Genomic DNA, 17189 nt, shown 5'->3' with positions numbered 1-17189 from the left:
TTAGTAACATGCAAAAAAGGAGACTTTTTTAGTGTTCTAGAAAAATCCAGCTGCAGTTAATGCGGTTAGTATGGACAGACATCGGCAGAAAAGGTCGCCCAGCAGCTGCTTCCAGATGGAAGTGAAAACCTTACATCATCAGGTTATCGCTGTATAGAATGCTCTCGGTTCCTTTAATCAGACAGTTTTACCAAGTTTCCTTAACACAAAGTTCTTTGATTTTTGGAATCTGATATTCAAATATTGACTCCAAGCAGGAGGTGATAAAATGTAAAAAGTAAACATAATAATAATAATAATAACCACGGATGTAACTAAAAGCAACTATGTAACTGACTATTCCACAAGGTGACAAACCAAATATTATAATCATAGCATTTACCAACAATCCACAGGCATTTCCCATGTGGGGCAATCATTATTATGATACTAGCCATGGCATAACATGACCACGTGTATTGTGTTAACCTGTAAACATCTCAGTACGTAAAGGTATCGGCTTTCACTTCAATGCCTTCTTTGCATCCTAATTAGTAATTTGTCCTATTAAGGCTAAGTTCACACTTGGCGTTTTTGCAGCGTTTTTTTCATGCAAGTTTTCAGCTGCATTTTACAGTACCAGCAAAGTCTTTGAGATTTCAGAAATCTCATGCACACACTGTCACGCCGCTGCAATGCAGGTAAATGCAAGCTCCACTACGTGGCAATAGAGTGGAGGAAAGAGTGCACACAGCAAGACCAGACCTTCAATGCAGCGGCAAGACCATCACCAGGTAGCAGTGGAATAGTCAAAACAAGCCGGGTCGATATAAGACTTTAGCGCAGTACAAAAGGAATAAGCAAACACAGAGTCAACAACAAGCCAAATGGTCAGTACAGGTCAGGAGCTGATATGTCAAAGACAAGAGACAAAACTACAGGTCCAGGTCCACGCCAAGACCAAACCAGAGAGTCAATACACGGAAGGGGAACACTGAGTCGGGAAAGGAAAAGGGGAGAAGCAGACACGGGTTCAGTAAGCAAGCAGCAAGACAAATCAAGGCAAACGGAGACAGCTACACATGCCGTAGGCAGAAACTATAACTGACATGGTCTGCAGGACACAGCGGAGTTAAATAGCAAACCTGAGACCAGACTGACGCTGGGAAAGTTAATTTCTGGCATGACAAGACCAGAAAAAGGGGAAGACAGGACTCAAAACCCGCTCTGGATCATGACACACACTTTGTTTTTTTTTGCAATCAGGATTTTGTGCTTTACATGTTTTTTTGCCAAATGGAGCATGTCACTTCCTTCAGCGTTTTTCACCCATTGAAATAAATGGGTGGTGAAAAAACGCTGAAAAAATGCACCAAAAGCACAGGTATCAGGTTTTGCTGTGGTTTTTGTGCCAAAACCTAATTTTATGGAGTAGGACTTTATCATCATGCACAAAAGACAAATCTAGCATGCCAAAAACGCCACAAAAATGCAAGAAGAAAGAAAAAAAAATGCTTTTTTTTCTGCAGCTTCTTTCCTGCCAAGAGATCAGGTTAGCTGCAGAGAAAAAAAACGCAGCAAAAATGCCTAGTGTGACCTTTCCCTAATGGAGTTTTCCAGACTCTGGACAAACTTTTGCAGTCACTCTATGTGACTGCGATTACTGTATTGCGACAATATTCAATGCACACACTGAGGATTCCCCTCTAGTTCCAGTGAGAGTCAGTGGCGACATGATGGCAAGTTTGCTACTTGCGTACTTCAGGACATGTGCTCAATAGAACAGCGAGGGAAGCGTATGAAAGTCTAGTTGGCATGTGACCGAAACGTGCAAATCGCATACCTGCGCCAACTTGCGCTGGGAATATAGAGCAATTATGACAGTATTGAACCCTGTCACAATTTGACAATCTGCATGGCTGCACAAATGAGTCCTAGAAAATCCCTTTAAAACTTATGAAAGTAATAGAAGGGGTCGCTCAGAGAGTTCTCGTTTTAGAGGACTGCTGGTGTCAGTGCATTACAAGGATTAATATAAAAAAATATATAAAAATTGATTTAAAATGAACGTCATTAATACACCTTAACCTTATAATCAAAGTAATATAAAAAATAAATAAAAACCAAAATGAACTGATTGTCTTCTACAACCAAAGCTGGCTGACTTCAGAGATGTTGATGGTCTTTATATCTGAAGAAGTTACATCAATCACCTTGTTACAAAAAATCCTCACGTGTCAGATTTTGTTGCAGAATATTCTACAAAATCAATTAATCTCCATGAACTTAGATACGGTTGTTTCGGTGGCAAGCACATTTATTTCGACAAGTTAGAAGATGGATTTGACTGTTGCAGAAATTTCTGTAAAATGCAAAATGTTTGCCTTTAGGCTAAGATCACACGTGTTTGGTAAGGATTTTAAGTGCGGATTTCTAAACGGAAATGAGCAGTATTACTGCATGTGAAACCTACGCATATTTTACGCACTTATTTGTGTGCTTTTGTGCACTTTTACTGTTGTGGATTTTGGGCCCCCATTGAAATGAAAGAGTAAAATCTTCACCAAAAGGGGCGTTTCTGCAACAGAATTTGACTGTGGATTTCAAAAACGCAACGCAGGTAGAATTGGTGCAAAGTGATTGGCCGAAGGACAAGAGCCCCGAGAGCCATCCCTTGCTTGATAACACGTTCAGGATTTTTCACGTTTTTCCGCGATAAAAACGCATAAAAAACGCACACATATGCATCCTATCATTTAGAATGCATTCCGCAATTTTTGTGCATATGGTGTGGTTTTTTCCGCAAACAAAATGCATCGCGCTAAAAATAGCAGCATGTTCATTAATTTTGTGGACTGTTCGCATTTTTCCCACTATTTAATGCATTGGGAAAAAAACGCGGGAAAAAAGCGTAAAAAAAAGTGCAAAAAACACATCAAAAACGCACAAAAAACGCATGTGGATTTCTGTCAGAAATGTCCGTTTTTTGTCAGGATATTTCTGCAAGAAATCCTGAACGTGTGCACATAGCCTGAATTATCCGGCCTGTGCATCCCCAATGATGACATCGCGCCAGGCTGGCTATTCTAAGGCTATGTGCACACGTATTCTTGTTAACTGTGGATTTTTCCGCAGCGGATTTGATAAATCTGCAGGGCAAAAACGCTGCGTTTTTGCTGCAGATTTATCGCGGATTTACCGTGGATTTACCGTGTTTTTTCTGCGGTTTTCACTGTGGTTGTACAACTGCCGTTTTCCATAGGAGCAGCTGTAAAACCGCTGTGGAATCCGCAGAAAGAAGTGGCATGCTGCGGAATGTGCACAGCGTTTTTGGTTTCCCATAGGGTTACATTGTAATGTAAACTCATGGGAAACTGCTGCGGACACGCTGCGGATCCGCAGCGTTTTCTGCATCGTGTGCACATACCCTAAAGAAGAGCCAAGGATGCTGGCAGGTAAGATGTGCTTCTCATGGCTCCCGTCCTTGGCCAAGGTTTAGTGTCATGGCCGATGGACCGGGTCGGACGAATCAATTCATACCAACTCTAAAGACAAGTCAGTTTCAGCTCAGATTCTGCACAAAAAAATGCAGCAAGAGGATGCGATTAAGTTAAAACTCATCCACTTTGCTAGTACAGTAAATGCTGTGGAAAATCTGCATCCAAATATGCAGCATGTGACCGGTAAGTGGATGTCCGGTCCGAGGATAGGTCAGCAATAGAAGATCAGTAGAGGTCCGACACCGTGCACTCCCACTGATCAGCTGTTATTGGTTCCAGTAGCATAAAAACCAGGTTCACACGCAGCGCATTTTTTAGGCAGATTTTCCGCATATAAAGGATAGGGCATCAATATTCTCTGAGTGGACGACCGCTTTAAAAAAAATCCAAGTCTGACTGTATTCGTGTCACAATTGCACACAACCCAAACTTGGGATCTCCTTGAGGCCAAAAATCCAAATAGGTTGGATCTTGTAATAGTCACGCTGCAGTCGCAGCTGGTCGCAGGCTGCAATGCTGCCAAATTTGCAATTAGTGAAGTTTCAACGCCATGCTACAATCCTCACGTAGCCCTCGCCTTACAGTTGGAGGTACCGAGTGACATGAGGCGCTGGTGGTCTTTCATTTTTCAAGAACATGCAATTATGCGCTGAAGGATTTTAACAGATCTCTCTGCACCTCCTCAACGTTTAACCTCAAAAATGTCAGAGCTGCTAAAGAAAGAGGAAACGAGATTAACTCGTTCTATGCCAGATAAGACACTATAAATTCTGCAACTAAAAGTAATACATTAACTATGTCACAGTGTAAAAAATGAGACCAGCGTGTGCTCTCTCAGTCCACTATAGAAAGTCTGGATAGCAACTATCCTCCAAAAGAATATCAATGAAAAGGGGAATTTCTGCTCCTGCAAAAAATTTCAAGGACCTGTAGCCCCTTAGCAGCCCACCCACATTTACATAAGCTCCTGTATGTGGGAGAGATGGACCGAGACAGCTGCTGGACAAATGATTGACCGAACGATGGTCTATGGGGGGTTCTAGACACGTAGGCATAGTGTACCATATCTATGGTGGACCATGCATGCAGCTGGTGGCCAAAGCCTAGTGGCCACACAATTTCAACCAAAATTATGTAGCCCTTGCGGGTGAGCTGAATTTCAGCCGTATGTGGCCAGCCCCCCATTATGGTCTCAGTCTACAGCAGGGGTCCCCAACCTGTGGCTCCGGAGCCACATGTGACTCACTGGCCCCTTATGTGTGGCTCGCAGCCGTCTGCTCAAGTGAGTGCCCCTCTCAGCTGTATCGGCATACACTACTACTTGTGAAGGGGGCACTGAAGGGACATTACACGTTAGAAGGGGCACTCAGTTCACTATTACTTTAAAAAGGGGCATTCAGGGCATTATCAATTTCAAAGAACGCACTAGTGACATGGAATTACTACTTTATAATGGGGCACTTGGGCGATCATTACTTTATATGGGGACACTTGACACTACTTTATAAAAGGGCATAAATGGCAAAAGTATATGGGGGCTTAGGCCATTATAACTTTATGAGATGGCACTGGGGCATTTTTACTTTATAAAGGGGCATTTGAAGTGTTATTATTTTATAAGGGGGAACTCGGGGGCACACAGGAGGCTTCTACTATTGGGGATACGGACCATCTCTCAGAGCTGAATGTGACTCTCAAGGTGAGAAAGGTTGGGGACTCCAGGCTCTCAAGGGATGAAAATGTAAAATTGGCAAGATCTTGTATTTCAGCTTGGCTTTTCTTAACCTCTTGTTCACACCCTTGCAGATAACCACATGCGTATACAGAGAATTAGCTGCCTGGCGTCAAATATACGGTAACTAATAATTGCTATTAATAATTAGCACATTACAGGCAGAAGCTTCCTATATTCCTATGGGAGGAAGGGAGCCATGAGCCATATGTCGTCTCTCCCAGGAGACTAAACCAGTATACAGCAAATCACATCCGGTGATGGATTCCCGGAATCACCCGAGGGAAGGAACAATGGATGACAAGAACGTGCCGTAGCGGAGCACCTGATGGAGGAGGCTTCAGGGGATGACATGGGCCATATTAACCACTCTAAGACTTTTTACATATTGGCAAAGACCCATGTGAAGATTCAGTGCTCACGGCTGATGCAACATATCCATCAATGTCACAAGCCGGTGCTTAGTTTGGCCTGGAGCTTGTTCCACGGCGTGAGACATTAATCTTCAGGTCTGAGATATTGTACGATAATCTGGGGTCTCATGGTGGGCTGGCACCTCAAGTCATTATGAAGTGCCCCGTGTAAGCTATCAGGGGAAATATGATGAATTTGGGTGCATTTCATGGTTCATCTATGGGTATGATGCCGACTGTGTATATGGGGACAGCCATCACCATGGACCGGGGATTCTGACTTTTATGGACCGAAGATTCTGACGTTTATGGACTGAGGATTCTGACGTTTATGGACCGAGAATTCTGACGTTTATGGACCGAGGATTCTGACGTTTATGGACTGAGGATTCTGACGTTTATGGACCGGGGATTCTGACTTTTATGGACCGGGGATTCTGACTTTTATGGACCGAGGATTCTGACTTTTATGGACCGAGAATTCTGACGTTTATGGACCGAGGATTCTGACTTTTATGGACTGAGGATTCTGACGTTTATGGACCGGGGATTCTGACTTTTATGGACCGAGGATTCTGACGTTTATGGACTGAGGATTCTGACGTTTATGGACCGAGAATTCTGACATTTATGGACCGAGGATTCTGACTTTTATGGACTGAGGATTCTGAAGTTTATGGACCGGGGATTCTGACTTTTATGGACCGAGGATTCTGACTTTTATGGACCGAGGATTCTGACTTCTATAGACCGAGGATTCTGACTTCTATAGACCGGGGATTCTGACTTTTATGGACCGAGGATTCTGACTTTTATGGACTGAGGATTCTGACTTTTTAGGACCGTGGATTCTGACTTTTATGGACCGAGGATTCTGACTTTTATGGACCGAGGATTCTGACGTTTATGGACCGAGGATTCTGACTTTTATGGACCGAGGATTCTGACTTTTATGGACCGAGGATTCTGACTTTTATGGACCGAGGATTCTGACTTTTATGGACCGAGGATTCTGACTTTTATGGACCGGGGATTCTGACTTTTATGGACCGAGGATTCTGACTTTTATGGACCGAGGATTCTGACGTTTATGGACCGGGGATTCTGACTTTTATGGACCGAGGATTCTGACGTTTATGGACCGAGGATTCTGACTTTTATGGACTGAGGATTCTGACGTTTATGGACTGAGGATTCTGACGTTTATGGACTGAGGATTCTGACTTTTATGGACCGAGGATTCTGACTTTTATGGACCGAGGATTCTGACTTTTATGGACCGAGGATTCTGACGTTTATGGACTGGGGATTCTGACTTTTATGGACCGAGGATTCTGACTTTTATGGACCGAGGATTCTGACTTTTATGGACTGAGGATTCTGACTTTTTAGGACCGAGGATTCTGACTTTTATGGACTGAGGATTCTGACTTTTTAGGACCAGCTATGGGGTCCAGTGCGGCTCAGTAACATGGCATGTACCCCATGCCAGCCTTTTTTGTGCCATACAGTCCTGCAGATGCCATCTCCAGTAACATAAGTGCATACATAGCAATAGTCCCAGTGGCACTGACAGAAAACCAGTCTGTACCAGCACATGCCACCATTGCCTCTGCTGCACGCCTGCTGGGGTGAAGTCCAACCATAAATGTGCTGCTATGTGGGATTATAGGGAGCCACCCAGCAGGGTGCACAGTGCCCAGTCTGCCGCCAGCACAGGTGACAATGCGGCCCCCGAGGCCAGGAAGGGGTTAAGGCGACGGTGCGCAGCGCGTCCCTCTCACCTGAGCTGCGGGCGCTCCCCTTCCTCCGCCGCCTCAGTCACAGCCACACGGTCCGGGCACAGGGCGGCATGGGGCACCGGGCGGCATGAGGCGCAGACGCCAGCCGCCGACACATAGACACGGCCGGCCGTGTGCTCAGCTGCTTCCTGCTGGAGGTTGTGAGTGCGAGGAGCCCGGCCAGGCTGCACGGGAGGACGGGAGAGGAGGCGGGGAGACATTGCATAACAGCCTCCTCGCCATTTGTCATCAGCATCTTGGGGGCCATTCTCCTCGTGTCACCCTCCAGCCCCGGCAGGTGGACGGCAGACAGCAGGCCGCACATTGCAGGCCACCCCTGACGGGAGCAGTCACAGCAGGACAAAAATCTGAAAAATACAAAAAAAACACAACCCAGGGACTTGTATAATGTGTCACTATACTAGGTACAAAGCCAAAATGGTGCCAGGTAATGGCCAGCACTGTGGCATCAAGCGGGTCATAGGGGGCAAAGATAGGGGAGAGTCACAGGTGCTCCATAATCCAAGGCAGAACTAGAGCCCAGTTCATTGTGGCATTTACGCCTTTTTTGTCTACTTTTTTTGTCTCTGTTTTTTTATTTGCACCTTATTCTTCCATTTTGTTTATGGTTTGCGTGGTGGAGTGTCTTTTGGGGTTTCCAGATGTTTAGGCCGAGGTCACACAATAGTTTTTCTCTCATCCAAGAAAATCGTTACAATTATGTGATCCAATGTTCTCAGATGTGGAGAATGAAAAAAAAAGTTTCTCCATTCTGTCCGTCATCTGAATGAGGTCCCATTTTTTCAAGGAACCCATAGACTTGAGTAGGTGACTGTCATCCGATTATTGGAGGCAATGTATGCTGCGATTTTTGTTCTTGGAACCCCCTCGGTTTGAGGAAAAAATTCAGACGTCCACAACCTCATTGAATAACCTGGAGACTGGTGCTTTCCGTCAAAATGACAGATAGAACTCATATGAATTATTCCAGTCCCTCTCTCACCCATCACTCCTTCCCCCGTATCTGAATGTCTGCCTCCTGTAGGCGTACACTCCCGAAAAAAGTGCACGGCAGAGCTCAAGTTCGCTCAGCCATCACCATTGCAGTCTGTTGGCCCAGTCGGATCCCGTTTTGAGGGGGATTTTGGACATATGCCCCGACGGGGACACAGAACACAAAGTGGAAGCATCCTTATGCACACCGTTTGAGAGAAGAATCCACCTGGACACCACTTCAGTTAAACGGTCAATGGATAGGGCATGACTGCAGATGTAGTGCTGATTGACAGCTGGTTCCCTGCAGTTAGACCGCTGGATGTTAATCCGCATGATGTCCACTGATGCTTCATCAACAGAGCAGAGTGGAAAAGAAGCATCTGGTATGCCAACCTAACGTCAGTGGAAACCGCTGATTCTCCAGAAGGTGCGGTCTACGACCACTCTGTACCTGCAGAGATGGGAGAGATGGGCACTGTAAAAACTATTGGCGATATAGTTCCATGTCAATCATTTGTATCCTATGTAGCATAGGATTATAAAAAGCCTTCAGAGTGCAGCTGTAAGAGAACAACAAGCTCTGGGGGGGGGGTGTCAAGCCTCAAAAGGCTTAGTGTGACAGATCTCACACCTTGAGCCATCCAGCTCAGAGTAAGACAAAGACTTGCTTGCAATATAGAGTCATGTTGAAGCTGCTAGAAAACATACTAGAAACATAATTCTATAAGGCGTTATGGAGATACTATATGTCCTATCTATACATCGTGCACATTTTCAAAATCTCTAGAATAGACCAAACGCTTCCCAGGATCTTGATTTCATTGTAACACCCCAGGGAGGGGAGAGAGATACATAGAATGGCTATTAGGAACCAGATAGAAAAATGTGTTCAGTCTCAATGAGTAGCAGGGGCCCGGCCAGATCTGACGGCATCAAAACCGCCTCCCTCGGACTGTCCATTAAAGAGTTATGATGACTCATCTTAGGTTTTGGAGTCTTTAGCTGCTAAAGGAAAGGGATTTAGGATCATCCCAAAGGGCAGGAGAGCAGTGACCCAAAGGGAATAAAGGCTAGTGTAAGGTCATGTGGTCTCTCTCTGTTATGCATGCAGTACACTTCGAAAGGGGAATCACGTCAAGTAACGTGCTGTGAAGGACCTAGGAGCCAGCTGGCAGTCCATGCCCCCTGTGTCCCAGCACACACATGGTCGCATATCAACCCGTTAATTAACATGATTCATCTTATATCTTTTGCTTATATCTTTTGTCCTACCACTATTGTATATGCATATCTGACAATTGTATATATATAACCATTGTGTATATAGTGCATTGTCTAGTGTGATTTTAAGGCAATTAAATATATTACTGTATTTAACCATAGGCTGTTCTTTTATCTCGTTCCAATGAATCCACATGTCCGTTTCATGGTTTAACTTTCCATGCTACCGGGACTGGTTTCTGGCCCGATATAATCCTGTTAATGGACCTGGCTTATATCTAATGAGGAACTGGTGGCAGTTCTACCAGGCTGGAATTTCTCTGTTTCATTGGTGCTAGTGAAAGGGGTCTCTCAGCCTGTCAGTTGTGAGTGTGGTGCCATGTCAGTGACTGCGTGGGCCACATCCTCTCACTCCCTATGTCTCTCTGGGCTCGTAAGGAGAGGGGGTGTCTGTATAAAACTGTACCAAGCTCACCTTATATGTCCTCAGGGTGTATGGTACCGTACATTGGTGAAAGTGGAGAGACCACATTACGTGATCCTTCTGGCGTAATAGTGACTTCAGGCGGAGTGACGAGGTATGGCTTCATCACAGGCACCAGGCTCAACAGACAGGTGAGTAGCAACTACTGGCCTGTTAACTTTTAGGCAAAAAAAATAGTCCTGGATAAACCCTTTAATGACTTGTCACATATTGAAGCAGATTTGGTAGCAGCGTTGAAACAAAATGTGATTGAGTGCACAACAACACTTTTTGGATTTTTTATTAAAAACAATGGAAGAAGTTTTATATGCACTTTTTTACCGTACCAAACACTGTTCAAATATTAGTGTCATACGGTGCCTAAAGAACTTGGCTATACAGTGAGTAAAAAACAGTAACACGCATTGTCCACATATTTGTGCCATAATGTAGTACCTTTCAGAAACAGCAGTGACAAATACTAATGCCATACAGTGTAGAAATGGCAGCACTATCCAGTCTCAAGAACTTGGCTATACGACTATGGAAGCAACACTATCAAAAACTTTAAATAGTCTCAGACAGTGCAAAAATAACATGGCTGCATAGTGTGGAAATAACAAAATGAAATACCGGCCTAATAACACATGGAAATAACATGACTATGCTAAGCAGAAATAATATTTTTTCTATTGTTTTGCTTTGAATTGGGGGTGATTTGAACTTTTGTATTGTTTTTTTATATACCGTATATATATATTTTTAAAAACATTTTTTTTACTTTTGGCATGCTACAATAGTCTCCATGGGATTTTAGAAGCTGCAGGACTTTGATCGGCTCTGCTATGCACAGGCGATGATCAGATCGCCTGTGTGTAGTAGAATTGCTCACTTGCTATGAGCTCCGACCACAGGGTGACACTCATAGCAGTCCAGCAATGACAACCATAGAGGTCTGCGTCAGACCTCTGGTTGTCATGCCGACCCATCGGTGACCCGCAATCGGGGTCACCGATGGGCGGGATTAGCAACGCGCTTCTGGTAAGCGCGAGTTAAGTGCCACTGTCAGAGATTGACAGCAGCATTTAACTAGTTAAAAGCCGCAGGTGGATTGTGATTCCACCCGCTGCTGTTGCGGGCATATGTCAACTGTACAGATCAGTTGTCATGTGCCCGAAAAGGTGCGGGCTCCGGGGTTAAGGTGAGTCCGATTTGGGCGTACTATTACGCCCAACGTTGGAAAGGGGTTAAAAGAGTTGCTTGTGATCTCTTCTAATACTTTTCCTTCAAACAAAAGAACTCATAAACTGCAGTAGTAGCCAAACATTTTGAGACCGACACAGATTTTTTTAACACAGTTAAATTTCAGTTTTAATAGTGGCTATATGCATTATTTCTACATTATTATGAATAATCTATTCTTAAAGAGGAAAAGTAGAACTGCACCAGTGGAGCACCTGTGTCACACTTGCAGATGAATGATCCCTTGGTTTCTGAGATACAGCAGAATGGTCAACTGGTATGTGGTGCTCAGCATGAATAAATCACATGTAGAATGTTCAGAGAAGAAAATGCAGCACTCACCATGTTGAATATTATTTTTCAAAGTCCTTTATTTCACCCTAAGTGGCATCGAACAATGAAATGGACGTGCAGGTCAAGGAGGCATGCAGGGACGGGAAAGATAAACTACAGCCGTTTCGTGCCGTTGAAGTGATTACATGCGAAAAGGCCATAGTTCATCTTGTGTCCAGTGTCACAAGTGTCAGAAAGGTGGGTTCGTGTCCTAGGTTATGGGTCTTCCAGCATAACATTCTTCAAGAAGCACCAAGAAATTGCTGGAAAGTTCTGAAGTGGTCAACAATGAGTCCAGATCTAAACCCCATCAAACACCTGTGGAAAGATCTTAAAATTGCAGTCGGGAGAAGGCACCCTTCACATATGAGAGACCTGGAGCAATTTGCAGAAGAAAAGTGGTCAAAAATTCCAGTTGAGAGGTGTAAGAAGCCTGTTGAAGATCCTAGGAAATGATTTGTTGCAATTATTTATTCCAAAGGGTGTGCAACCAAATATTAAGTTGAGGGTGCCAACTGTTTTTGTCTGGCCCATTTTAGAGGTTTTGTGTAAAATTACGTCCAAGTTGTCTTTGTTTTGTTTTGTATTGTTCCAATACACACAAAGGAAATAAACATACCGGTATGTATAAGAAAACACAATTTTCTGGGAGAAATATTTCATTTTCTGGCACAATTACTAAGGTGTCAACACTTTCAGCCACGACTGTATATAGTAGGTATGTCAACCAGATAAATATTGTTATTTTGAGTATTGTATAGAGTGTTCAGATACACATTGTATACAGCACAAAAATAAATACTGTTTATAGCAACCAGATAAATAATGTCAAAAATCTTCCAAAATATAGATAAACAGTTTTTTACTGCGGAACCGCCGCGATTTTGCCGCTGCGGGTCCGCAGCTGTTTTCCATGCAGGGTACAGTACAATGTACCCTATGGAAAACAGGAACCGCTGTGCACATGATGCGGAAATTCACTAAAAAAGCCGCGCTGAATAGCTGCGGTAAAAAAGAAGGACCACGTCACTTCTTTGTGCGGAACTGCAGCGGTTCTGCACCCATAGACCTCCATTGTGAGGTCAAACCCGCAGTAAAACCCGCAGACGAAAAAAATATCTGCGGGTTTTCTGCGGTTTGTGGTGCAGAACCGCTGCAGCAGGAAGTGCGTGGGCGGAGTGTGGCTGTCCCCCCGTGCCCCAATCCCACCCCCCCATGCTCCGATGCCACCCCCCCAGTGCTCCGACGCCCCCCCGTGCCCTCATCTCCCCCCTTATACTTACCGGGCCTCCCGGTGTCCGTCCGTCCGTCTTCTCCCTGGGCGCCGCCATCTTCCAAAATGGCGGGCGCATGCGCAGTGCGCCCGCCGAATCTGCCGGCCGGCAGATTCATTACAGGCACATTTTGATCACTGTGATAACCTCACAGTGATCAAAATAAAAAAAAAAGTAAATGACCCCCCCCCCCTTTATCACCCCCATAGGTAGTAACAATAATAAAATAAAGAATTTATTTTACTTTTTTTCCCCACTACAGTTAGAACTAGGGGTAGGGGTAGGGGTAGGGTATTTTCAGCCATTTTAACCCTAAAAAAACTTCCTAGAAAACACACAGACTCTGCAGAGAAAACTGCATAAAAAAACGCACTAAAAACCGCATCAAAAAACGCACCTGCGTTTTCTGCCAAGAGCTGCGGTTTTTAGTGCAGAAAAAACAGCAGGGAAATCAAGAACGTGTGAACATGGCCTCAATGCAACTTACAGACAAATGTTACATGCATCAAGCAGATAAATACTGTCCTGTAACAAGCTCAGTTAAATGGCTTCATACAACTTCCTGATAGTATCATACAGCACACAATAAATAGTCCATGTGATGTTTGGGTATATAGTGGGTACATTACTCATACCATGCATCCTGATAAATAGGACAAATAGGCCTCTATTCATCAAGGCAATTTTGCCTGAATTCTGGCATAAATCGCTTTGAAAAGTTGCAAAAGTTTTATGAAGCGCAGAGTTGCTGAACATTTTTTGCCATTTTCACATAGGTTTTTTTCCAGCTCTGCCAAAATGGGCATGGCTGGGGCGTAACTCTACAGATCATCTAATAAATATCATGAGAGGCTGTGGCATTCTTTACATCAGAATTCTCAGTCCAGTCAGGGACTGGAGAAAGGTTTCTAGCAAAGAGGTACAAGACAATCGTCAGAGGTATGCGCCTCTTAATGCATTAGGAACCTTTTTATCCAACATGCCCAGTCATCAAGACTGTCAGGAAAATCACCGGTCTTGATAAATTGGGGACATAGTGACTACATCATACCGGTCACTAGTATATACAGAGAGTTCATGATTTTATGAGCATTCAAATACTGTTACTGTATATAGTAAACGCATCACCTAGATAAGTAGCACAATCAGTGCATACAGAGACCGGATAAATTATGCATGCAGCAACCCGATAGTGTCAAAATGCTCTAATAAATAGTTTATGTTGCCCCTAGATAAGGTCTGCAAAAATAGTGGTAGACTGAGTTGAGATAGAGATACAGCAGCCAGATACATAATGAATACAGAGACTAGGTAACCAGTCCGTAGAGCACATCAGATGGAATACAATTTATCACTAGCACTGAAGGTGGCATAACAATGAATGTCCCTCCAGTGTAGGTAAACAGACTGATCAGAGAACTAGTCTGAACTGGTGCATAACCGAAAACAAGTTACATAGCAAATAGATAAATGGCTGCACTCAATTGTACTAAAGCAAGGGAATGTGTGATACATGAAATGTGAATAGCATAATTCCCTTGCTTTAGTACAACTGAGTGCACTCATTTATCTATTTGCTATGTCCCACCAGTGTGTCACATTTTACCAACCATTCCTAGGATGCATAAGGTAGAGAGGAGCCCTACCTCACATCCATGCCTTTCTTTTTTTTCCTGAAATCTTCAAGAAGGGTTATTATGGTTCAAAAAAACACAGTTTACCCTTTCCATATATTTTTGTATTAATCCGTCGAAATCATTAAGATCTCTGCTTTCAGTAATCTAATAGAAACCTTCATTGCCTACTTCCCATGCCACAAACCAGTAGCGCGGCTACTGGGAGGGCTGAGGGGAGAACAGTTGCTCTGGGCTACACTACCTCTGTCATGATCCAGGCAGGGGTTTGTTTCATGTTATTCTCTCCCCAGTCTGGTCATGCTGGGGTTAACCTCGGCCTCGTTTTGGCTTCAGTGTGGCTCTTTCAGTCTGCTGTTCCTGCAGACCTATGTCAGTGATAGTTCATGCTCCCAGGCTAGAGCAGCTGACCCCTTGAAACCATGTGTTGTCTTCTGCTTGTGTACTCTGTTCCTGTGACTTCCCTTTCCTTCCATCCCGCTTTGTCTTAGTGTTCCCTCCCTGTTCTTGGACCTCTTGGTATGTGACCCGGCTTGTCTTCTGACCTGTTTTACTGTCCCTTGTCTCGGTTGTATCTGTTTCCATCTGGCTCTGACTTCTGGTTTGTATTTGATCACGTGTATTGCTGTGACTTCTGGTACTTCTCGTCCTGACAGTTTCTGACTCGGCTTGTCTGACCACTGTTTCGCCACTTGGTGGTGCTTGTGCTGCTGCTAGGTGTTAGACTGTGTGTGCAGCCTCTCTTCCCTCACCAGCATCCCCTGGTGGAGGTTGCGCTATACTGCACTGCAGCAGCATTACAACCGCTATCTGCATCAGCATGCACAGCATTCCCATACAGTTTAACTCTGCAGCAGAGCATGGAGACTCGATCTTCCTGCACTGCCACCCGGCTGCTATGGGGCCAATGAGCAGGGGATGATGCTGACACGTTTCAAAGCAATGATGAAAAAGGTAGTTTCATGCTCTCTCTTCTATCATTTCCCCTCTGCGTCTGCCGTCACTGATGCAGACAATGACAGCAGGTGCAATGGCCTCACTACATGGTGCCTGCTGTGCTGAGATGTGCAAGCGCTCGGAGCAGTGGGGGAACAAGGAGGAGAGGTGATTATTGTATTTTTCTATGTGGAGTGCATTACACTTTATGGTGGCCTATGGTGAGTGCATTATACTGTATGGAAGCCTATGTGGAGTACATTGTAATATAAAGAGGCCTATGTGGAATATATTATACTACATAGAGGCCTATGATGAGTGCATTATACTGTATGTAGGAAAATTTGGAATGCATTATACTTTATAGAGGCCTATGGGGAGTGTATTTTACTATATACTGTCTGCCTATGGGAAGTGCATTATCTATATATATAATCGTCTAAAGCAGGGGTCTCCAACTCCAGGCCTCGAGGGCCACCAACAGTGCAGGTTTTCAGGATTTCTTTAGTATTGCATCGGTGGTAATGTGATCATCTGCACAGGTGATGATTCCAACCCCTGTGCAATACTAAGGAAATCCTGAAAACCTGCACTGTTGGCGGCCCTCGAGGCCTGGAGTTGGGGACCACTGGTCTAAAGGGCACTTCCGTCTGTTTGTCTGTATGTCTATCTGTTTGTCTGTCTGTTACGGGAATCCCAAGTTGCTGATTGGTCACGGCCAGCCGGCCGCGACCAATCAGTGACAGGAACAGTCCGGCCGCGAAATGGCCTCTCCCCACTCCCCTGCAGTCAGTGCCCCCTCCATACTCCCCTCCCAGTCAGCGCCCGCCGCCCACATAGCGTTTTAGCAGTCCGTTAAACCGACTGCGTTACACTGCAGCATAACGTGGTGTAACGCAGTCTGTTAACGCTGCTATTAACACTGTGTGACGAACTTTTTACTATTGATGCCGCCTATGCAGCATCAATAGTAAAAAGATATGTTAGAAATAATAAAAAAATAAAATATGGTGCTATTCTCACCTTCCACCGTCCACCGGTGCGCACGAGCGGCGAGACTGCCGCCAGCTTCCGTTCCCAGAGATGCATTGCGAAATTGCCCAGATGACATAGCGGTCTCGACTGCTAAGTCATCTGGGTAATTTCGCAATGCATCTCTGGGAAAGGAAGCTGGCGGCAGCCTCGCCGCTCAGGTGCATCAGTGGACGACGGAGGGTGAGTATATAACTATTTTTTATTTTAATTCTTTTTTTTAACAGATATGGTGCCCACACTGCTGTATACTACGCGGGCAGTGTTATATACTGCGTGCGCTGTGTTATTTACTGCGTGGGCTGTGTTATGTACTACGTGGCTGCTATATACTACGTGGCTGCTATATAGTATGTGGCTGTTATTTACCACGTGGCTGTGCTATATACTATGTGGCTGCTACATACTATGTGGCTGCTATATACTACGTGGCTGTGCTATATACTACGTGGCTCTGCTATATACTATGTGGCTCTGCTATATACTACATGTCTGTCTGTGTTAAATAGTACGTGGGCTGTGTTATATACTACGTGGCTGTGCTATATACTACGTGGCTGTGCAATATACTATGTGGCTGTGCTATATACTACGTGGCTATGCTATATACTATGTGGCTGCTATATACTATGTGGCTGTGCTATATATACACA

At 44.5% G+C, this 17189-nt stretch overlaps 1 protein-coding gene across 1 annotated transcript in view; it reads right to left on the bottom strand.

Moving 5' to 3' along the window:
* LRRC8D (leucine rich repeat containing 8 VRAC subunit D) overlaps positions 1-7596 on the bottom strand; it is an 87906-nt gene extending 80310 nt beyond the window's left edge. Inside the window, exon 1 of the mRNA XM_069737539.1 lies at positions 7409-7596. The gene's annotated coding sequence lies outside the window, so the exon portion shown is untranslated. The remainder of the gene's footprint in view (positions 1-7408) is intronic.
* Between the last annotated feature and the right edge of the window lie 9593 nt (positions 7597-17189).

Source organism: Ranitomeya imitator, chromosome 8 (assembly GCF_032444005.1).
Source record: "Ranitomeya imitator isolate aRanImi1 chromosome 8, aRanImi1.pri, whole genome shotgun sequence".
Classification (NCBI taxonomy): domain Eukaryota; kingdom Metazoa; phylum Chordata; class Amphibia; order Anura; family Dendrobatidae; genus Ranitomeya; species Ranitomeya imitator.
Note: the sequence above shows the minus strand (reverse complement) of the source record. Positions and strands in the feature narration are given on the sequence as shown.